Below are 23,737 nucleotides of genomic sequence, written 5' to 3'. Positions count from 1 at the left end.
TGGGTGAGAGGCGTGCAAAGATGAGCCCGGAGTGGCATAGGAAAAGGCAGCGAGGGGAGGAGGATGAAGGGAGAGAGAGGCAGACAGACAGACAGACACGCAAAGCGGGGCTGCAGGCCGAGACATATACAAAGCATAGAGTCGACCGACCGACCGGCTTCGGGGGCCGTACACCCTCACCCCGCCACGCGTTCTGGATAAAAGCGGAAAGGAACCGGTGCCAAGAGTTGAGACAGTATACAGCAGGCCTTCGAAGAGGGGATGCCCCGGAGACCACGTTCGACAGACCGCTAGCCGCCTCTGCGCTGTCGAAGCTCCTGATCCTGCTCCAGCGGCCGCATCAGCAATCGCGCCACCCTGACCCTCACAACCGTGCCGACGACTGCTCTGACGACGTCTGGCGAGGTACAGGGGCCCCCGTGGAACGAGACAGCAGTCTTCTAGAGCAACTGTTGCATCATCTCCTCTCCTTCGCACCCTCCGACGCGGTAAATTCGCAAGTTTTATCATTTCCGCGGTACCTCAAGTTTGAAGACAATAAGCAGTAAAAGGGCGACCTCTAGCGACTAGATCGCAAGTGCTCAATGCGCTTAATACCACTGTAACAAAAAAATGAAATGAAAGAAACAACCTCACTGAAGGCATTTGAGTTTGGCAGGCATGCCACTGCAAAGGAATAACGTAGTGCCTGCGCCCTAAACGTCGCTATCGGTCGCCCTTGTTCAATCGTTCTTTGCATGTCCAATATTCTTGGACAAAAATTTTAATATTGGAATATTGTAAGGTATTGTTACAGAAATATTGAAGGTAATGGTCCATTGTTCCGATTTGTAGCAAAATCTTTCTTTTAGAGTATTTCCAGCACTCGCATCAAGCAGTTAAGACTGCCAAAGAAAACCAATGGGGAACACTTTTGGCGACAGCAAGAACGTTAATAGCAAAATAATGCAAGCCTGCCGACAGGAGATTTGCGTATATATTGATTGTTATAGTGAAATCTTACACTATTTGCTTTCACAGTTACCGTTCAAAAATGCTTTTGTCTAGAATTGGGCATGTTTCCGTGTTTTGTTTGGCACTCGAACCAGCCATAGTATCAGGAAAGGAGTTGTTGCACGGTTGAGAAGAACAGTTCTTGTTGCCGAAACGTCGCTACCGAATCGCCCTTATCTTTCGGCAGCTTCGCTTCCGAGCTTAATTCGCTATTGTTGATTTGGGATTATTGATGCTTTTTTTGCTGGAAAATTGGTACAATCAAGATGCAGCGGCAAACGTACACCAACTTAGTAAGGCGTGCTATGGAACCCCACAAAGCGCCCAGGAATACTGGGCATCGCATTTCGTTGGTCACTGACTGTGGCCTCCATACCATGAGTCATGGTAGCCGCATAAGGCTAAATTAACAAGAAAACTGTACTGGTAGTAAGCTATGAGGCAACCGGCCATCCAAGCAGCACATGTAATGGGCACAATATTAGAAATATATTGGCAAATATCGGTACAACAAAAGACCAGTGTGAAACAAATCATTTAGAATATTGCGCCGATTACCTGTGCTGCTTGGGGACTGATGCCGAGCTTGCCTCAGCTAACCTCTTTTCTTCTATTGCTATTGTCATACAATTTATTTATTTATTTATTTATTTATTTATTTATTTATTTATTTATTTATTTATTCAAATACCCTCAGGGCCCGAAAGCATTAAAGAGGGGAGTGGGAAGGACATACATTGGGTCCGATACAGTGCAGCAGAAAAGCAAAATAGAAGAAACGAAAACGCGGCGAAAAATGAACAAAACATAACACATAATTGATTTTGTAATGCAAGAAATCCACACGACGCTGACTGCATTCATTCTTAACCGGCCTTTGGAGCGCTGATATCGTTGACAGAATGTGGCGCTTGGCAAGATTAATCTGGGATCTCTAGAATGATATGCGTTTGCGTTATATCCGTCATTAGTGGGAAGCTGCTGAAGCGGGAAGATTTGAGAGTGCTGATTTGTATGAAATACTCATCGGTTTATCTCGGATGATCAGCTGGGGTAGCAGGGATGGTGGTGGATATGTTCTGCGTAAGAGTAAATGCGCCACATCCACCGAAAACACCCCATTCATGAATAAAGATAATTAGAAGAATAATTATCTTCTTTCGAATTATCCAGAATTGTCATTTTAAATATTATCGAAGATAATTCGAGAGAAAAGGTCGCACAGAGATAAATCGATAAACACCTTTACTCTGGCAGCTACAGAGTACGTACTATTTTATATTGTAGCAGTGACGTATTCCCACCACCAGCGCTGTAGAGGCGCGGACATGGTTAGCCCGGGTGCGATGCCATTATGCAAGAGAACAGTTACTGCCGGGTTCTCCACGCATGCGCGGACCGTTAACACTTCTTAAGGCCCAAAAAGAACGAGCCTGCCTTTTCACTGGAGATCGCTTTACGACATCCCTACTCCAATGTACCCTGTGCCGCCTGCCGCGGCACCATATTATGACGTCACATCACCGGCTTCGCGACGAATCAGGAGAAACGGTCGAAAACTTCAACCGCTTCACCCGCCAGCCAGTAGGCTTTTTGTTACAATACGTATCAATAGATGGCGCCACAATATATTGTGCAACACTCTTGAATAAACTGTCCGCTAAACACATGGCGGTCTCTCCGTCCGGCTCAAGCTCGAATCACCATAACACCTTGTGCTTGCTTTCACTTCTGAAACAGCCGTGCACGACGGCTTCGCTCAGGCCGAGCGGGTGACACGCAGAACGAGCAACGCTTCGCGTTTTCGCAACTCGGCAGTGCTGGCCGTACTTGTCCTACTATTTTGACAGCACTTACTCGTCGAAACAACATTGTTCGAAAAAGTGATTAACCAAACGTGGCCGACAAACCAAGTTACCGTAGTTCGCCAGGACCATCGCCGCATGTATCTCATTTTAACGTAACTTCATGGCTCCAAAAAGATGTGTTCTCGGTAAAATGGATATATTTGTAATCGCGGTACCCTAATATCACAATCATAATATCATAATAATAATCTTGCTGGACGTGATACTCCTCTTCAGTATCCATTTAAGCAGCCCGTATACAAGAACTGCGGCTCGACGAACCGACCCGCAGCTTGAACTTAGACAGAAAAACAAAAAGAAAGTGGAGGGTTCCGGAAAGATGGAGAAAGGCGGTTAACTTCCACTTAGAGAAGCGAGCAATTAAACTTTGAACACGCGACACACGTATATGTTGCCGATCAGATGAGGCCTTATATGTTATCCTCAGTGCGCGTTATCCCTACCTGCACTTCTTTCCATTTCCCTCTCGCCCCCTCCAGCTTTCCCTCACGACGCCATTGTTGTGTCAACACGACGTGTAACAGTTCCGCGCTTTTCAATTTCCTAATAACCTCCTCACAGCTTTACCTACGCTCACCACTCGCTTTCACAAAGCAGCCAGGTAGTTTCCTTTCCCCGTAACCTCCTCCTTTCCTTTCTCGGCACCTTCCAACTCCTCCTCCTACCAGCGAACATGCAGGCTTGCGCTAGACGAGATAGCGGCCTTCGTACAGGTGTTCTTTGCACCGGTCTTCAACAGATGGCGCTAACGACGCCGCCGGTCACCTCGTACTCGGTCTCTCGTGATTCAGTTCAACCGGCGGAACGTGATAAGATCTCAGAGCGTAAACAAACAAAAAAACTACCGGGGACATTTAAGTCTTCTTACGTGCTATGATTTCGAAAGCATTGTGCACTACTGCTGTTTGCGTTGGCGCGTTTGTGGTTATGTCCATTCAGAGCTTGTCTGCTGAACAGTTTAACGAGGGTCTCGAATATGGCAGTCTTCATGCCATAGGTAGCATAAGAAGGTTCTCGCACAGCTTCCGCCTTGACCGTTCGGTCACGTTTTTGCGTGGCACTCGCGGTAATACAGGACGCACCACGTCCGCCGCTAAGGACGAGGGTGGCGCTGGTGAGCACTCTCAAGGTTCGGTTACAATGTTTGTTTGTTCATTCATTTTATTTTTACAGAACTGGGTGTACAATACAGGACCGAATATCACACATGGGTATAAAGCACTGCCAAGGTCGACGAAGCAAAAGACGTTTAATGCACGCCTGACGAGGCCTCGTCTCCGGAATATTGCATCAGGACAGACAAAACAGATAAATACCTCCGAAAGCAGAAGGTTGGACAGCCGTCGCCCTAGCTCAGTTGGCAGGGCACCGAACGCGAAATCCGGAGGTCGCGGGTTCGGATGCGCGCAACCAATCACTAATTTAACTGCCACCTGCCACAGTGGTCAACTTGTGATGATGCCGCAAATCACGTGACCTAGATAGCCCACCTGCCTCTTAGTTTGCTCTCCGGGCGCCACCTGCCAGAGTCATGATCCTGATTTTTCGCCCACAACGCCGACACCGGTTTCCTGGACAACGGGGTGCTTAATATGCTATCGCGTCAAAACTTTACAGCGACAAAACAAGCCAGCATCAAAATAGTATGGCGACAAAACAACACTTGTGATGCAGCACGTGCCAAAGCAGCAAGCTGATAGACCAGTACAGTGAAAGGTCAGCACCACGAAAAGCAGCACAGTGAGAGCCCAACACCGCGCCAAAACAGCACTGCAATGAACAGCACATCGAAAATAGTGAAAGGCGTTACACGACGAGGGCACATGCGTACTTAAACCGGCGTAATAAAAAAGGAACGATGTAGCTGTCTTGCAACCTGGATGCACAATGTAGCGTTTACTGACAACACACACACCGCTGTGTTGTGCTGTTAGTGAGCTGTTTTATCGCTGTGCTGTTATTAAACCACACAATTTTTTCGGTGTGCTGTTTTTTCGTTCACTGTGCTGTTCTTAGTGGTGCTGATTTGTCCCTGTGCTGTTTTGAGTGCTGTTCTTACTCGTGCCGTTATATTGGGCAGAACGCGAAGCTCTCGGTACGTTACGTCACCGGGGTCTTAGGGCTATTGCGCTCGCCTTGCGTATGGCAGGATATCTTGGAGCTGGCGTTCATATGCATCCACACAACACCGGGACGACGCGCCTCGGATCGGAGCCGGCCCTTATCTCCGGATATCAGAGAAGCACACGCGCATGCACAATCTTCTGTGGCAACGATGATGCTTCATTACTGCTTGCGACAGCAGTGGCAGGGTAGATAACGACCGCGGGAAGGTGCCCTCCACACACCTCCTGCGATCACCTATCGCTCTCTCTTTTCTCGAACGAGGTTTATAAACAATGAAGTTATCGCTGCCGCGCACTCCGTGGGCTTGCTATCTTATCACCTTATCAGGCCGTTGGCAGGTTGAGTGAAGTCTTGGTAAGCGTTTTTTTCTTCTCGCTTTGTGTGTGTGCCCCCCCCCCCTTCCCAAAGCACGCTTACGCTATGATAGCGGCCATATCTCAATACGCGAGCTACCTGTAAGAGCTCACCCATATCAGCGCTCCCAGGCGGCAATAACCTCACAAGCATCTCGCCTTAGTGGCGCCGAGAAGACATGCAGGAGCCGAGTGGCGCCAGAGGCAAAGGGGGTGGAAGAGGGGCTAGGCCGTTCACATCCTTTGAACGAGCCCCACGTGAAGAGATTATGCGGCAAAGGAGGAAACAAGCAGTTAACCGAGCGTCGACAAGCTTTGAACACAAGTGCTGCTTCGCAAGCGTTTGCAGGCGTTGGTTGCATCATTGCAAGACTTTGAGAGCTAATCTATATGTATTCCGAAACAATAGTTTCACCTTTGACTCATAAGCTAGCATTTTTTTTTCTGCTGGCCACTTACAACGCTAACTAGAATATGTTGTTCCTTTTTTTTGTATTGTCATTCACAGGTGTTTTAACCTGATAGCGTTAAGGCTTCCAGAAAGAGAGAAAGAAATGTTTAATGCATAGAATGGGTGGGTGAGCCCTTATTCTAGGAGGCCATTCTCCAGAAAACCCGCCGACGACGAAAAGGTAATCACAAGACCAAATTATAACCGCAATGATTTTGATACTTCCGACTTGTTTAATAGAATGAAGCATTAAAATGTTGATCTCGTTCTATGCTGTGATTGTTCAGCGGAGTAATGCAGCAGCATGCGTGTCTTGGGCTGTATTTGACAACAGCTGCTTGTTTTTTCTGCGTTGCATCGTACACGAATGTTCACCCACATAGTAATCTTCCAGCACTCCCACTCGCTTACCGTCGCACACATCTCTCTGATACAACGCAGCACAACTGACATCATGCCGCACTCTCAGCGGCACCCAAGTGAAAGGGTATTCTCAGCTGAGAATACTGTTAGGAAAGCTGTTATGAAACGGCATTGAACGGCACTCTCAGCAACGTTTTCAACAAACCCTCTGATACTACCACTTAAGCAGTTCGTAATATTTAATGGCACTTGGTATTTCCAACAGCTCCTCACATACTAAGTCCATTCGGGCTCATCTAAACTCACTGATTCTTGTTCACTTCCCTTCACTTGCGCTCACGCGCATATTCTAGTCTGAGTTTCATTTGATATGCCTATATGTTGATGTTAGAAAAAAGAACGCGCAAATATAGCCGCGTCTCGAAAAGTCCGAAGGACATCGAATATTGGCCTTTTCATTCAGCATGATGAGCGATGCCAGCATTCCGAAGTGCTCATTTTCAGGCGTAACTGATTTTGGCCAGCCTACATTACCAATCCGCGGCGAATTCGTAATTTTCTGGAAAGCTGTATTTTAACTTGCCTTTCGCAACGTGACGAGCCCTGTCCGTGGAAGTCGAAGGGCTCATTACAGCTCGCATGAGCACTGCACCAGCCAAACGCAAATGACTCCAGAAGGAGTGCCCAGAGGAAGACAGCTACGCTAAGCCTTTTCCTGTAAAACAAACAAATAAACATTGCCCCGGCTATTCTCTCGTGCTGGAGGCGCGAATAGGCGTGAACAATCATGGAGTTCAGTTGCTTTGGTGAATGCAGTGTTGAAAGTACGTTGGAGTGTGCTTAGAATAACAGAGAGACCTATACTGTTCGAGATAGTCCGAGGGCCGTAGTACCAGCCAGGAAACGCAGGAAAACAGAACAACAAAGACAATCAAGAGATGTATAGAAAGAATATTATATGGTGGATAAGAAACCACTGTCTACTGATTACGAAAAAAGTCGATCAAAAGTATCCAGCATCTGATGTACTTAGTAATGACAGTTAGGTTAGTTGAGGGTAAGTGTTCAACGTGTCGGGTGTTATGCGCGTCAGAGGCTATGTTATGACGCCCATGAGTTCGCAAGTAAATAACCCTCATTGCACTGAGGAATGCTGACCCAGTGGAACTACTGTTGATGCTGCAAACAAACCTCATTAGCACGTGCGATTACCGGCACGGTCCAGGGTCGGACAATGTCTTTCACAAGGTCAACAACGGCGCTGCCATGACAGTTGGCTGTAGATAAAAGAAGGCACACACAGCATACGAAATCAGCTGTGCAGCCGTGAACGCTGGGCGAGAGCTTCGTGTAAATGCAACGCGAAGTGCGCCCATGCTATCCCTTGCGTCTGTTCCAGTCATAGACAATCGGGCAGTGTTGACGCTTGACCCATTGTTGCTGCTTGAGTTCTAGCAAAAAAACCAGCGAAAACAGAAACATAAGTACAGGCCGCCGAGGAAATTCATCGCTACTTCTCAAGTGTATATGATGGGGTGCAGTAGGTATTGGTTCTTTTCACTTCTTGTTTGTTTGGAAATGCACACCAGTGGAACACTCTCGAGGTATAGAAAATGGCCGCCGTTGCATTAGTTGCCGAATATATCATAATAATTGAATGAGCAAGACTTAGCTATTTTGCTGCAGTAAGCTGATTTTAGATTTTAGTAAAGCCTGGAACCGTGATTAATGGCCTCGTCTGTTTGGTTTGTCTCACGCGAAGTCTCTATCCAGTAAAAAGAAAACAAACACGACAAAACTTTGTCGAAAACACGAGAAAATTTTTTCTGTTGTGTATTATTTTTCTCTAGTGCCGTAGTTTTTTGTGCAGTACTTGTCTGTAACCTGTAGTTCTGTAGTCTGTAGTACTTATCTTTATGACTACACAATATTCTGTTATTACTGCAAGTGCATGGTCAAAGAATTGCAGAAATTCAGTTGTGAGGACAGAAAATTTTCTGTTGTGTTTTTCTACGGGGTCACGACCTAACAGGAGCCATGAAAGTAGACACACATAGCACTCACAGCGCGTATCGGAACAGGTGGCCACAAGCGAATCAGATAAGGGTGCAGCTGTGCACAGTGGTCATGGCGTCAGCTATGACGTCAGTTCAAGACATTGGTGCGTTACGGTTGGGTGCGGCGCGGTGCGGTACAGCTAAGTACAGTACAGTACAGTGCAGTACAGTACAGTGTGCCCTTTTGAAGCACCGACGATACACGTGGGCTGGGAAAGACGCTGTATAGTGATGATAATGATGAATCTTTATGGCGCAAGGGATGCTTCGGCCTAAGGTAGGGTCAAAGACATACTTCCCAATCATTACAGCCACGATAAGTCGAGCACTAGGCCAGGGAAAATCTTATAGCTAATGTATCATTGGTGGGTACTCAGCGGCACTGGGGATCGAACCGCGCAGTTCCCGCATGCAAGACGGATGCCCAAACCACTAGGTCTCCGTTGCGGTCTAGACGCTGTTATGGAGTGTTCCGGATTCATTTGAACCAGCTGGGGTTATTTAACGTGCAGTGACGTTTCACAGCAGACAGGGGTCTTTGAATCTCGGCTCCATCGACATGGGGCCGCCGGGTGCAAGTCGTTCATGTGACCTAACGGAGTGACGGAGTCATTCTATAGACGGAGGGATAAGCGCAAATGCTTTCCCTGATCTATTTCCGGTTGAGGACTCTAAAGATGGAAAAAAATTATTTAAACTTCTAGAATGGATGAGGAATAAACCACCGTGCTGAACAGGCGTGTGGTTTGTGCGGCAGTTACACTGCCTAAGCCAATTAATAAGCACCAGCTAACCCCACTTTCTTGTTAAGTTGAGCAGAATATGTGCTTTTAACGAGCGAGACAACGCCTGAGCTGACTTGACCGTTGTCTCGATCAATGCATTAATGCTCTAAGCGGCTATTTACGAGCTACGCGCCATAAAAAAAAGTCGGAAAACGATGAGCAGCTATTTGAGGTGTTAAGGAGTGGGAGTCTGCAAACGAAGTGTGTCATGAATTTCCTCTCCTAAATTAAGGTTCTAAAATTTTTGCACCAGTGTTAGTGTTTTTAGCTCCGTGACTACTGTCATTTTCATACGTATGTCACAGCGAAATCCTGTACACTTCGCAAAATTATTTCTAATAATCCACGCTTAATTAGCTCTCTCTTCCTCAGCATATGGAAAGCTAGAGGACTTATCGGCTTATCCTTTTGAAAAAAAATACTCTTTCAACCACGATTTCATGCGAGTGGCATTGGTTCCTAATAACTAATAAATAATCATAAATAACAAATAATAATAATAAAACAAACTGTCAAATAGACACTCGGGAAATCCAACTGGCCAGGACAGAAACTCAATCACTTACCGCACCTGCTTTGCTGTCGAGATAATATCAGTATATAATGGTGCCAAAGTGCTCGTGTTCAGTACAAGAGCTGTGAATAAAAAATCAAGGACATTTTGTGTCGCACACTCCGAACACCTACGACTGGACACCGAGCTCAAACCAAAGTTCTTTGAATTTGCGTGTTTTTGTTTTAAGCATTCAACTTGACGCACGATTTCAGCAGTGAGTCAGCGCTTCTACAGTGCGTGTCATTAAACAGACTCATTGTCGGCTAAGTGTTGTTCTACGCATCGATTTACTCATGCCCGAACAGAAACACAGAAACAAGAAGAGAATAATAGCAATGATATTACACGGAGTTCAACCAGGCCCAAAATATCTGCATAGCGTTAGGAACGGCAGCGCCATAGGGGCGTCGTAATAACTCGTAGCGAAAAACAGTAATTATCTTATCTAATGAAGTTTCTGTTAGTGGCGGAAAAGCAACGCTTAGCGTTCCCTCTTGAATAAAAGACTTGTCATGTTGATAGCGACGCCTTTGTTTCTTCCGTTTTTATCCGACATCGCAGGGCTCCGTTCGATATGCGTCACAATCGAGCCTTGACATAAACACTGCAATCAGCCCGCAACCCGCCCCCGTATTGTGTATGTGTGATATCAGACAACAGCCGGAGCAGATCGCACGATTCTTGTCCGCCAAGGCAGCCAAGCGGTAGGTCTAAATATTAATATGCAAAAAAACTATACTAATGTTCAACAGTCTTAGTAATCAATAGTAGTTTACGACAGGCAGCCAAACGTTAAAAGCGATAAGAGAATACATTTACTAGGGGCAGGTATACCTGCCGTCTGCTTATTGCAGGTATACACCCGCCCAGAGTAGACGTATTCACCGCACAATCGGGCCAAGAGGGAGAAATAAGTAGGATAATTAGAACGGAGTGGAGAGCATATGGCAGGTTCTCTCAGATCATGAATGGCAGTTTACGAGCATCCCCCAAGAGAAAAGCATAAACAACAGCTGTATCTTACCGGTACGCACCGACCACCGCCCACCTTTTTTAATTTATTTAAGCATCTTACTCATCTCTCATTTCATAATCTTTATGCCCTGAGGCAATAAACATCGTCTGAAATAAAAACAGAAACTAACGAAAAGGGTTCAGCTTAAGTTAAGGACAACGCAGTGAGCTATGGCAAGAAAAATGACAGGTGTAACGTTGAGAGACAAGAGGACAGAATGGGTAATGAACAAACGTGGGTTAACGACATCTTACTCGAAATCAAAGAACAAAAAAAGGGCTTGGGCAGGGCATATATGCGAAGGCAAAGATAACCGACGGTTCTTAAGGGTAACGGAGTGGATTTCAAGATAGGCCAAGCGTAGCGGAGGATGACGTAGAGAGGTGGGCGGAGGAGATTAGGAAGTTTGCGGTGCCGTGCCTGGTACATGACAGCGTTGATTAGATGGCTATGGGAGGAGCATTCGTACTGCGGTGACGATTAAATAAAAAGGAGAAATAAACACATAAAATGTTGAAGAAGAAAGTAAGTTGGTGCAACCTGATTCACACGAAAGGTACGCGCTCTTGCAAAAGCAGTGGAGTAGCGAGCCGCTCTTCTCGTCATAAGCGAATGTGCCGTAGACCAAGTAAAAAAAAAAGCGATTGCAGGCAAAGTTCATGTTCTAAACATCAGTGGCCATGCTTGTATGCATAACCACGAGTAAGACACGTAGATGACACTCCGTGTTACGGCACATGATGCCAGTTGGTTTGAGAGCCAATTTTCTTGACAATGCGTCTGCCCCCAGAGCACATTTAGTGCGCCAGGTTGTACTTTGTGCATCCTCCGCAGGTCGTTTGCTGTGGAACGTAATAGTTACGGACCTCCGTATATTCCGACCAATATGACCCTCAGACACACTGACACCACCTTACGGATCGGCGCACGTCAATCCTCAGAGAGCGGCGACTCAACCTGTGCACATTACCCACACTACCACGTCCTTGAAAGACAGCACGTAGAATACTGGCGGGACGCTCAAAATCACTGCCCCTATCACCGACCAGTAGAAATATAAATAAATAAATTACAGAATTGTGTTCATATAAGACGAGATGTTATGTCGTTTTGTTCAAACGACATATTTTTACTGCAGCATTCTAGCATTTTATTTTGTGTATTTTGTAGTAGCTTGTAGTTCAGTCTCTGTGACAATGGACAGCACAATGCTATAGAAAATTCTGTTTTAATAAAAAAAAATATATTATGAGCTCATGGCCAAAAATACTACAAATACCGCAAATTTTTGTTGTGTTTTGCCACTGTCGATGACAGCTCCGGCCACCCTCGCTGGAAATGCTGCGAGGGACTGTACATTTGCAGATTGTCCCGCATCATACAGGTATGTTAACATTTATAAGAAAGATTCAGCCAACCACCAGCAAGCCTAAAAATTCTCACAAAAGATCGCGCATGTCGAAGTTAGACTCTTTCATAAGGGTGTGACTATGGACAGCAATACGAAAGGGTGTTTAATACAAGCGTAGGACGAAATTTCTGCGGCTGCCCGCACACTAAAAACCGAAACTCAGAGCACGTTAGGCATAGCGCAGTTTAACAGAGTATACTGAGGGGCCAGTTGGTCAGACATATTATGAACAAAAACGTAGCATATGGACGGGACGGAGAAGGGCTAAGACAGGACGGTTGCTACACTTACAACTGAATAGAATGAGACCGTAAACCACACCCCATCCGAGAGCAACAACACGCATGCGCATGACTTAAAACAAGGTAAAAAAAAAACTGGTAATCGTAAAACGTGTGGAAAAGAGCAAAAAAGAAAAGAGAAAGAGCGTTCACAGAATTGCCGACAAGGCGAGCCTTGAGGAGAGCGCACATTGCATTTTGGAGGGTGTCGACACAGTTGACAAGGCGTACAAGCTGGAAAAAAAGAGCCTCACAAAGGTGAAGAGTGCTGTTGGGCACTTTCGTGATTCAAAGTTGGCTTTGATGCTGGCAGATAATGATGGAGGCTTTGTCGTTTTTCCTCGTGAGATGTATGAAGCAAAGGCGGCCAACGCTATTGAGAAGAACTTCAGGCGCTCGCTTCTTAAGCCGGCTAAGGCTAGGACCAGGAGTTGCTGCAAGTGTGTAAGCTGGACAAGCTGGAGAGGGAAGTGAGCAACTGCAAGGGCAATGATTTTAAAGTTTTTTTTTTTCATCGCCAAAACGCACAAGCCGGACTGTCCCTTCAGAGCCATCATCACAAAGAGACACAGCTGGCAAGCTCGTCTAGCCAACTTCCTCCAGGGACACTTGAGCAGGCTTGTTACTGTGGGCCCTTTCAAAGTCGTCAGCTTAGCTGTGTTAGTTGACATCCTGCGGGGTGATTTGTGCGGTGCTAATTCGACTTTTTCTGTGGACATTGAGGAACTTTTTTTTACTCGGTGCCGCACGACGAACTGTTTATTGCGGTGAGGGAGTGCATTGAATAGGCGGGACCGGTGTCCTTTCAGAATTCTTGTGGTGTCAGTATTGATTCTTTTATTGGAACTCCTGTCTATGTACCTAAATTCCACGATTGTTAGCCATAGACAGCATTTTTACATTCAGAAAGGTGGCATTTGTATTGGGCCAAGTGTCACCCCTGTGCTTTGCGAAATTTTACTGGCTAAGTTTGAACGATTGCTTCAGTCTCAGTTGAGTGACGAGCACGCTGTGCGTATTTTTAGATATGTCGATGATTTTCTTGATGTCCTAAAACTTTCTCCTAGATATGACTTGGTTTTAGTAGTAGACTCGATCATAACTCGTTTCAAAAGGATCATGAATTCATTCAACTTCTCCATTGAACTACCAGCTCATGATACCATTCAGTTTTTAGATATTACCTGTATTTTAATACTGATGAACAAATTTGCTGGGCTTACGAACCTCGAACCACAAAAAAGCGCTTCTGCCTTACGACTCTTCCCATTCGAAGCTCATAAAGCGAGGCATAGCAGCTACATGTTTTAGGCCAGCAGTTCTAAAGTCATGCCCTCACAGAGTGGGAAAAAGTTCTGACATTCACGTCCAGAGACTTAAGGAAGCAGGCTTCCCTGCCGATGTTCTTGTGGCAGTTGCAGAGGCTCTTAGAAAGAAACTGCTAAAAGAAAAACAAGAGCTCCTGTTACGACATATCACACCAGGTGAAAAAAGGAAGTTTGAGGTGATGCCGTACGTACACAGGCTCTCCCACAACTTGGAGAGTGGCAGCGAAATTTGTGGTTTACGTCGTGTTTTCTACGCCCATCAAGCTGGCAATGCTATGTGCTTTAGCAGATCGAGAGAAGGAAAGAGAACCAGGTTGTGGCACAAAACATATAAAACCGCACGTCTCATGCGCAACAGATATTGTTTATCAGTTCCCTCTCTGTTGTGGGCCTGTGTACATTGGGCAGACGGGCAGGTGTACGTACAAACGTGAGGCTGGGCGAACATGCCTCTTCACTTCGCCAACAGACTGGGGAAAACGTAACAGAGCACTGCAAGAAGTGAAATAGTTTTCCCCTGCTTAATCGTACTAAGATTGTAGGGCGTGGTAACGACCAATTGGCTAGGGAATTCTTGGAAGCCCAGGAAATTTCGATATGCAGTGAAGGCACGTGCATTAGTACCCCATCTGTGTATCTGATGGAGAAGGAATTCAAAATTTTAAAGCGCACTTGTTTTCTTAGCACCTTTTATCATCTATCGCTGTTTCTCTTTTCTTTTTTTTTGCTCTTTTTACACACGTTTTAAGATTATCAGTTTTTTACCTTGTTTTAAGTCATGCGCATGCGTGTTGTTGCTCTGGGATGGGGCGTGGTTTACCGTCTCGTTCTATTCAGTTGTAAGTGTAGCAACCGCCCTGTCTTCGACCTTCTTCGTCACGTCCATATGCTACGTTTTTGTTTATAATAGATCGCGGTTTCATAGCCTAATTCCCCCCTTCCATATATGGTCCCTGATACAAACGGAGTGAACTGTTCATTAGATTCCAGAGGCATGCACAGCTGGGTTTGTTGGATATATGTCATTTTAGAAGAATCTAGCGCAAACGGACAGGTGTGCTTCCTTTGTGCTGTTGTCTGTTTGCACTGAATTCTTCCAGAGTGACAACTATCACTTTCCGCCTGTTTTATTTCTTATTCTGTACTGCTCCTATCGCTCGATGGTAACGCGTTATCTCCTGTCTTCGAGTTGTTTACAGGAGGTCGCGTGCGCCCTGGTGCTGAAGTACCACTGACCTCGTATTCTCTTTTTTCCGTCGCGACCCATCTTCACCACCATCGACCGGCGTGCACGTATTTTAGGTGCACAATAGCAGACCCCTCCACCATCCAGCGTACTGCCCAACATCTTTGCTTTCGTACTTAACCATTACGTAAGCGATAAAGCCACTGTAAACAAGACGCGAGCGGGAAACAACGCCTACAACAAAGTAAACATATGAGCATCTGGCAAGCTAACGAACAAGTACAAACACATGAATGCAAGTAAGCAAACAAACAGATTGTCCGATTGGTCGCATTTATGCTCCAAAACTACGTCGCAGGAGTCTGAGGAACGCAGTGGTCGGGTGTTTCTGATTAATCTCGAATACTTGGAGTCTGGTCTCGGCGGCGGAGATCGAACTCGCGTGGTCGTGATCAGTAGCCGATATGCCGTAGGCACTGCGTGATCGCAGCGAACACATGGTATATGCGGATATCGAACTAACGGTCATTATCGTTTGTTCTACTCCTTCATCAAAGCATTAAATTTCTAATATATAAATAGCTCTTTTTGTCCACTCTGGACTATTTACTGCCAATTAGTATCGGGCTCAACTACTCTCTCAATTATTAATAAAACTTCATATCCCACAAAAGAAAGCAATTCGCGCCATCATGAACACACCATTTGACTGTTACACGCAACCACTTTTTACTGAACCTAACTTACTTCCCATCCCAGACATGTTCAAAGCCAATTGCTCAGGCGCTATGAAACCGGTTTGAAAGGTAATAATAACACGTTAGCTAACATCGCTATCCTGAAGCTTAAAACGAATATTCGCACTACCCGCAAAGCCTAAAACTGGGAAATTACACAATCACGAACAAATTATGGACTTCAAATGCAGCATCATCTCCTGCCCTCATACGTAAACAAATCTAGGTAGAAGTTTTTTTTGTACATGCATATAGATTTGTTGCCACTGGTTCTGTGAATATTCACTTGTGTGTGTATATATATATTAGTTTACAGTTCTGTTACAACTAATCAAAAAATTTGTTAAATCTTGCAGGAATAAAGATTTGATTTGATTCGATTTGATCAACATTCAAAAATTTTAATCGTGAGATACATGTACATACATAGAATTATCAGTTTTAAAGGAGGAGGTCCTGAAGTGACACTGTCCGGGAGACCTTCTATGAGAAAATGAATAAATTTAGCGGTTAACTTATTAGGCAGTAAAATAAAAGTGGAGCATACAGGAGTGTAAAACAAGAAATTAATAATAGACTGCTAACAAGAAAAAAGAAATCAGAATAAAAGTTCTAAAGTCACAAACAACGTCGAAACGAAAAAAAAAAGCGAAAGGCTAGAAAAGTGCGCTAGTCGGTGAAGCAAAGTAAAAAAAAACCTAATTTATTTGGTCTTCCTGTGTTCCCAACTCTACACTCATCATATCGCTACCTTTTACTTGCACCACCCGTAAAGGCGTCACTACTCCTCTGACCGTTAATGGTTGTTTGTGGTGTTATGTTTCGTCCTTTCTTTACAAAAAATTTTTAGACAGTCTATAGGCTGTACATATAGTTTTGACTATAAAGTATATAGAATTTACACAGACAAATCTACAGACTAGTCTATAGGCAATACAAATCCTACAGGTCCAACAAAGGTAGGTTTTGGGCCAGTTGTTGCGACATACTTGTGGGGGAAAACCGTAACATCAAACAGGACGAGCGGTACCGTTCCCGTCTTCGTCCTCGCGGTTTTCCACAAAAATCCTACAGAAACTCTATAGACAATCTAAAGATTTATGGCCATATACTTTTAATAGGCTTTTTTCTATAGAAAGGCTACAGACTATTAGTAGAGAAAAGGAAATATTTATAGGAAGGCAATATAGAGACTAGAAGAAGCCTATAGACTGTCTATCGACCATTTTTGCAAGGGTTGTACTTCCTACACGTTGTCCTGATTTTGTGCCTGCGCTTTTCAAGTCTGCGTTCCTGTGTGCCTGCGTCTGCGTTGTGTACAGAATCCCTGTTCTCTCTTCTTGTCGCTATTTACACTGCATTCAACAAAGTTTTGGTTTCTTAATTAGCTATCCTTCCCAGTTCATTGTTCTTAACATTGTCCCTCTGAATGTGCTCTTCGATTCTAGTTCTACGTTAATGGGGAACGCGTCACTGTCGGTCGCAGTTTTTCGCCCCAGCTAGGGCGCCAACAACGTCATCGAACAAATACATGCCTGTCCAGGAACGCTCGACGCTTACGCGGGCTCAGACATCACCAGTACCTCTCGAAAAATAAGATTTAAAATTGTATTAGTATTGTATTGTATTGGGTTTTGTGGCGCATGAGCAACACAGACCACCGTGCGCCAAACACATGGTATAATTTCTTTAAAAAATTGGGTGTCCTCAGTGACAGTAGCCCAAAGAAAGGCTTCGCGAGCAGCCCAACAATCCAAATAAAGACCTCAGCCTAGTCTTCAGGCCTGATAAAATGGACGAGGTGCATCACAAAATGCGTCAAAGCACAGGGTAAGAATTTTTTAAATTTTTATGATATTGTAGTTTAAGATCGCTGCTTCTTTCAGGAAACTAAGAACAGATGAAATATCTAAAATTGGATTATCTCCTAAACGTATTTCGGGGTGGAAAGGAATGTGTTCAGTGTAAAATACAGCAAAGTCAAAGTAAGTTGTATTAATGTGCTGTAGATCAGATCACTCTGTGAAATAGTTTTGGAATAAGAGCTAAGGACGTATAAAATGCGAAAAGCTAAAGTAACGCTTAAATTTTTCGGAAGAGAACAGCAATTTACAATTGGTAGCGAGCTGCTTGAAGTGGTAAGGGAATATGTCTACTTAGGGCAAGTGGAGACCGTAAATCAGGATCATGAGAGGGCAATAACTTGAAGGATAAGAATGGGCTGAAGCGCATATGCAAGGTTCTCTCAGATCATGAATGGCAGTTTCCCAATATCCCTCAAAACAAAAGTATATAACAGCTGTATTTTACCGGTACTTCCCTATGAGGCAGAAACATGGCCGCTAACGAGAAGGATCCAATTTAAACTGAGTACAGTGCAGCGAGCTATCGAAAGGCAAATTATAGGTGTAACGTTAACAGACAGGAAAAAAACAGAGTGGGTGAGGGAACAAACGTGTGTTCATGACATGCTAGTCGAAATCAAGAGGAATAAATGGGCTTGGTCAGGGCATGTGATGCGAAGGCAAGATAACCGCTGGTCCTTAAGGGTAACGGAGCGGATTCCAAGAGAAGACAAGCGTAGCAGAGGGCGGCAGAAAGTTAGGTGGGCGGATGAGATTAAGAAGTATGCGGGGCCGCAGGTGGCCGCAGCTGACAAAGGACAGGGTGAGTTAGAGAGACATGGGAGAGGCTGGCAGAGATAGGGGAGATGCCTTTGTCCTGCAGTGGGCATATTCTGGCTGCTGGTCATAACGATGATGAAAATGAAGCTCGAAATGAGAAAGGAGTGCTGTCTATATCATAGACGAGTACGTAACGTTGCAGACGTGATAACACTCGAATTTATGTGGAGTGCTTCCTGTTTTGAGAAGAGCCCTAATCAGACGCTACTAGAAAGATTATGTGAACTAAAAGATTAGTGGCATTTAGGGCAAACCTTTTAATAGCATCCGCTCGAGTTGCGACACTTGAGCGACAAGGCTGCCTGGAGTGACGACTGAAGGCACGCGCAGACGACCTCTGGTGCGCATAAAGCACAGGCGGGGTCGGCCAGCGCTTAGCGCAAGATGACACGAATGACCCAAATCCTAATCGCCATGTGGGGCCCGAAACGGCCGATGCCGCGCCCGGAGAAATATCTGTCTGGGACGACGACTTGAGAGATCAGTGGTGGTCCAGACAGCGAACTGTAGAAGGAGATACCGTGTCCAGAACGAAAAAAAGTGGGCTCATAGGCTATTTATAGAAGCGTGGAGGATAAGAATGTACGTAAGGGCATGCCCTTTAACAAAATTGGCAGACTAGCAAAGCAACACTTCTTTACGCTCAGTGAAACACACAGAACTGTGGTATGTTTCATAATCTCGCACAAACTATGGATTTCAGACGGTTCAGTGTAGCGTTCCACAGGTTTTTAAATACCACCTCAAATAGCGAAATTGCGTTCCCTTTATAAAATTGACTTATATGCGCTTTTTGTATAATGTTCGTTAACGTTTGCATTTTATTTCATTTTGTCGCAGAATGCAGTAGTTTGCATATCTTTTGTTTACAAACTAGCATCGCTGTTGTGATATTGGTTTTGTGAACTGCACGACTTACCTCTGCCGAAGTATAAGCTGCCGGTTATTGGGAGGTGCGGATAGTCAAGCTGTTTGTATCTTGCTTGTTTCCCACCTTCCCAATCACATCTTATGAGCAAATTTCTTGCAGTTTGTGGTAAATAAATGAACTTCAGCTTCAACTTCCTATCGTAGGAGGTCTACTAGAACTAAGCTTTGGAAGTACTGTTGGCTTCAGATCGTTATTTAGACAATGATGAGACCCTTCGAGGCTACACATAGCACCAATGCTTCCCATGTAAAAAAAATTCACATCAACGCCTAATCGCCTTATGCGTTAGCTGTTGATTCATAACCGGAAGTGACGTCATTTCTAGTCATATGACGTCTCTTCCCTCCAGCCAATGGGAATTGTCCGGTCTGGGGACGTCACTTATCTCCAGCCCGTGGACGAATTTTGAGACCGTCGACACATTTTGGCTTCCTGACGCTTCAAATGCTAACGCAATAATAATTATGTAAATTAGTTTTTGACGAAAAGAAAGGCGCAGTAAAAGTCTCCCTCCTCGACGGACACCTACACCGCTCCGTGAGGGAAAGAATGAAGAAGGAAGCGAGAGAAGGGGAGGAAAAAATAGGTGCTGTAGTTGAGCCTTTGAGGGCTCCGGATAAATTTTGGCCACCAGGGGTTGTTTAACGGGAACTGACATTACATCGATAATTGGTTACGAGGAAAGGAAAGGCGCCGTGACTCACTCAGGGTGGGCAGCCGAACCTCGCTGCGAAGGAGGTAGTAAAGGAGACGTTGAAAGGTGGGAGAGAGAGAAAGAGACGGCTTAGTGTATAGGGCTTCGGAGCAACTTTTGACAACCACGGTGTGCACTGACATCGCCCAGCACGCGGTTATATGATCCCTAGCACGGGCATCTTTTTGCATTTCGCCTCCATCGAATTGCTAGGCTACTGATCCCGAGTATCCGGATTCGAACCCGACCGCGGCGGCTGCGTTTCGATGGAGGCGCTAAGGCGCCCATGTGCTGCGCGATGTCAGTGCACGTTAAAGATCCCCAGGTGGTCGAAATTACTCCGGAGCCCTCCACTACGGCACCTCTTTCTTCCTTTCTTCTTTCACTCTCTCTCTTATTCCTTCTCTTACGGCGCGGTTCAGGTGTCCAACGGTATATGATACGGATACTGCGCCATTTCCTTTCCCCAAAAAACCAATTAATATTATTATTATTACTATCAATTTCTATCAAAAAGCCTCTTTTTCGCGGTGAACCCGCCATGGGTGGCAGTGCCAGCTTACTCCGATTGTGGTGGATGCTGCAATTTTCGGTTGTGGCTCCTGCCGCCTCATGTGCTGCTCACGTGCCTGACGTCTAGACTTCTTTTAACGCGACAGCGCTAGGTAACTCGTACGGCGGACAAACCGGCGTCGTTGCCGTGGTCGCCGCCAGAGTCTAAGGCGGCCGCGACTTCGTCGCGTCGTTAGTGCGCGAAAAATCCCAGGAGCACCAGCGGCGGAGTCCTTGCGCAGCTTGAGAGAACGGAAGCTTTCCACTTCTCCCAGAGGCCACCAGGAGCGCTGTGAGCGAGTATGACGTCATCGTTCGTACTTGAGGAAGCGGAGTTCGAAGCTTCCATTTTCGCACGGGGGCCTCTAGGACAAGTGCAGAGCGATGCCTCCATATGACTGGTATAAAGAGCGGGCGCTATCGTGTTGCGCTGTTAAGGCGGAGCTTAAGCGTCTTCCAAGTTTTTTTTGTCTTCTCGTGTTGCCCACACCTCCTTAGACTTCGTGGGCACGTGACCAATTAAACTTTATGGCTACTATGCCAGCGATCATTGACACTTACGCCACATACGGCACTTACTTCTTCCGACGGGCATTAATTAAATATTCGATCGCTTATATCTGCCAGTCAACAGTAGAATCGCCGTTCCCGATTCAAAATAGATGCCCATAAAATCCGCCCGAAGACGTCGCCTCGATTACTTTAATCCTTTCCGATGGCATTCTTTGTTTCCATTTAAAAGATACATTTTTCATCGGATATTATATTCGTGCCTCAAAAAAGATGTTTTTTTACAGCACAAAAAACATACCGACAAACTTTTTGCAGGGATAAACCAGATTTCGTACAAAGTTTCATAATGTATGAAAATAACAACATCGAAATGAAAGGAATGTCAAGTAAACAGCAGAAGGATGATGGAAACAGTTTGTTTCCAAGACACGCCACCCTACTCATTGTTTTGCAAAATACTGTTTACTGCCTTTTTTATATTGCACAAAAAACCCACCCTATTTACGAAGTGAAATGTGCTAAATTTACCTGAAACAACGAAATGACTGCTAGGTGCAGCGCGCACTCAGAAAAAAGCACTGACTTCGATTTGTACACAATTGCGCACAAAGCGCCTTAAAGTTATGCAGTTAAAAGTTGCATACGCCATCTTTCGCGTTCAGAATGATGCGGCTCGCCACATTTTAAGCTGTCACAGCCTTGTCCGATATGAATTGCTGGTGCTAAGTGCAGGGGCAGTGAACATGACCGATAAAAAAATGTGCTGTGAACAGCGCACCGATGAAATAGGCAATCAAGATATGCGTTCAAAGTGCAGCGCTTGCCTCCCAAGGGTGGGTAGATATGAAATGGCACGTGCCGAATTCTGGCCTAGCTCGTAATGCGTGCGTCACTATAGACAACAGAAGTTTTCGTTGGATGAAGGCAGGCGTTGTACGAAGCAAAGGGATGAAGCCAGGAAATGACGCTGAACTTCAGCGTTATTTCCTTTCCCATCTCCGCTTCGCCTTTGGGCACCTTCATTCGCGCTGCTTTACATATCTCAGAATTAATCAACTAGCCCAGCGAAAATTTCTTCTTGAATGACATACATATACCAGTGTGCCATAACTAGCGTAACGCTGAGAGTTCTCTAATGCTTGCACGGCAGCACGCAGCTTTTTATGGGAAGTTAAGCAAAATAAATCATCCGGTAATTCGTTGAAAATGGACGGAACATAGTACTACCTTGTAGATTTTCCATGGCGAGTCAGCACCCTGGGAACAAAATGACGAGAAGTATGCACCTTTGCGTTCGAGGTGTGTACTTAACCAACAAGCTCAAGCTGCTGGTCGAAAAATGTGCCTCCGGGACAAAGGCTTCATATTTTTTAGCCTATACAATTGACATTCTAAAAATATTACAACGCAAAGCTATGCTCGAATAAAATATCAAAGGAAGACAAACCGGCTGCTTTGAATACACTGCTAGAGGTCATGTCATTCGGCAGGCAGACAAATTTAGCTATACGTTAGTACAATTTTATTCCACTTTCCATGCATCGGAGGAGCTGAAGAAGTCACCAGTCCCGTATCTGGCCTGAATTTACTCACACCTTTCCAACTGAGAATGGAGCATATTTAAACAGAAAGAAAGCCCGACCAGTAGTACTGCATGACCTGTAGCAACAACAGTGAAATAATTCTAAGACACAGTCCACAGAGAGTACAACTAAGCGTCACTAGGCCCAAAGCATGGCGATACCCAACGCCACGGTGTCAACCTGAGAACCGCCTTCCGTTATATCACAAAAGCACATATGTTCTCCTCGCTGTTGGGGAGATCAGTGAAATCATGAACTGCACCATTTCGAGATGGCAAACAAGCAACCGCATTCCACCCGTTGGGCCCGGTGAGCCTCTCCAAAATGTTTTTCCTGTGTCAGAAGGCTTCTGCCGCCTATATGAGACTGCCTTTGAACATTATTTCTCTTTACGGGAGATGGGGGTACGTGTGCCAGATACGTATGCCAAACTTCTCGCCTACGTTACCAGAAATTAAAAAAAGCATTTGATACTGATGCAAGCATGTGCTTGCGCCTAGATGCAGCACACCTTCCTATTTCATTTCTGCTATAGACAACCGAAAAGTTACAGCGTCGACGCGAGCTACGAGTTATTTTGGAAACTACTGCGCAGAAAAAAAAAAAAACTTCGGACTCCTCGATGCAATGCCCGCGTGCATCAAGTAACGTTACCACAGCCGCTTGGTGCTCGTGTTTTCTAAGACCGCCATGGGGGGATTAAACAGCGAGAAGCAGTTCACGCCACGTTCCGTCAAATCGGTTTTAAGGCAATGCATCCCTCAAAGTAAATTAGTCTTAAAATCTCTATTCTGAGCGGTGCCGGGACTTCCTGCCACTGGACCCCCCCCCCCCCCCCCCCCATTTTTTTTTTGTTGTTCTCCTGGGTTCGCCCTCCTCAACAAACTAGGGAAGGCAGATGCGATAAGCACTCCGGCAAGACGGTGTATAGCAAAACATGCGCGCCTATCCGCTCTGCGGCCGGGGCCTAAACGAGGTCACCGAACGTGACGTCACCGAAAAACAGCGCTGCGCGACTCGGAGCTCTTGACCGGCGCGCAACTGCAATCAGTCGCGCACTCCATTGTGACAGTGTGCTGTTCGCTTGGTGCACGAGCAGGGAGTGACGTCACAAGTCGCATCTACACGCATCACTCGTAACAGCGGTGACGACAGGTTCGTGCGTGGTTTCATTGTGTTACCCCGCGATAACCCTCGAAGTGTAATGCATTATGGCAGAGGTCGTGAACTGTGCACAGCTCCGCTTTGGCTTCGGCTCGTCAGCACCGT

At 45.5% G+C, this 23,737-nt stretch overlaps 1 protein-coding gene across 2 annotated transcripts in view; it reads left to right on the top strand.

Annotated features, from left to right (window-relative positions):
• The first annotated feature begins 245 nt into the window (after positions 1-245).
• LOC144109428 (uncharacterized) overlaps positions 246-23,737 on the top strand; it is a 55,648-nt gene continuing 32,156 nt past the window's right edge. Inside the window, exon 1 of one of the 2 annotated variants that reach the window (XM_077642219.1) lies at positions 246-488. The gene's annotated coding sequence lies outside the window, so the exon portion shown is untranslated. Of the gene's footprint in view, positions 489-23,499; positions 23,624-23,737 lie in introns of those variants that run through there. The other variant, XM_077642221.1, reaches the window with a different exon arrangement.

The sequence above is a fragment of the Amblyomma americanum genome, chromosome 11 (assembly GCF_052857255.1).
Source record: "Amblyomma americanum isolate KBUSLIRL-KWMA chromosome 11, ASM5285725v1, whole genome shotgun sequence".
In the NCBI taxonomy this organism is placed as follows: domain Eukaryota; kingdom Metazoa; phylum Arthropoda; class Arachnida; order Ixodida; family Ixodidae; genus Amblyomma; species Amblyomma americanum.
Note: the sequence above shows the minus strand (reverse complement) of the source record. Positions and strands in the feature narration are given on the sequence as shown.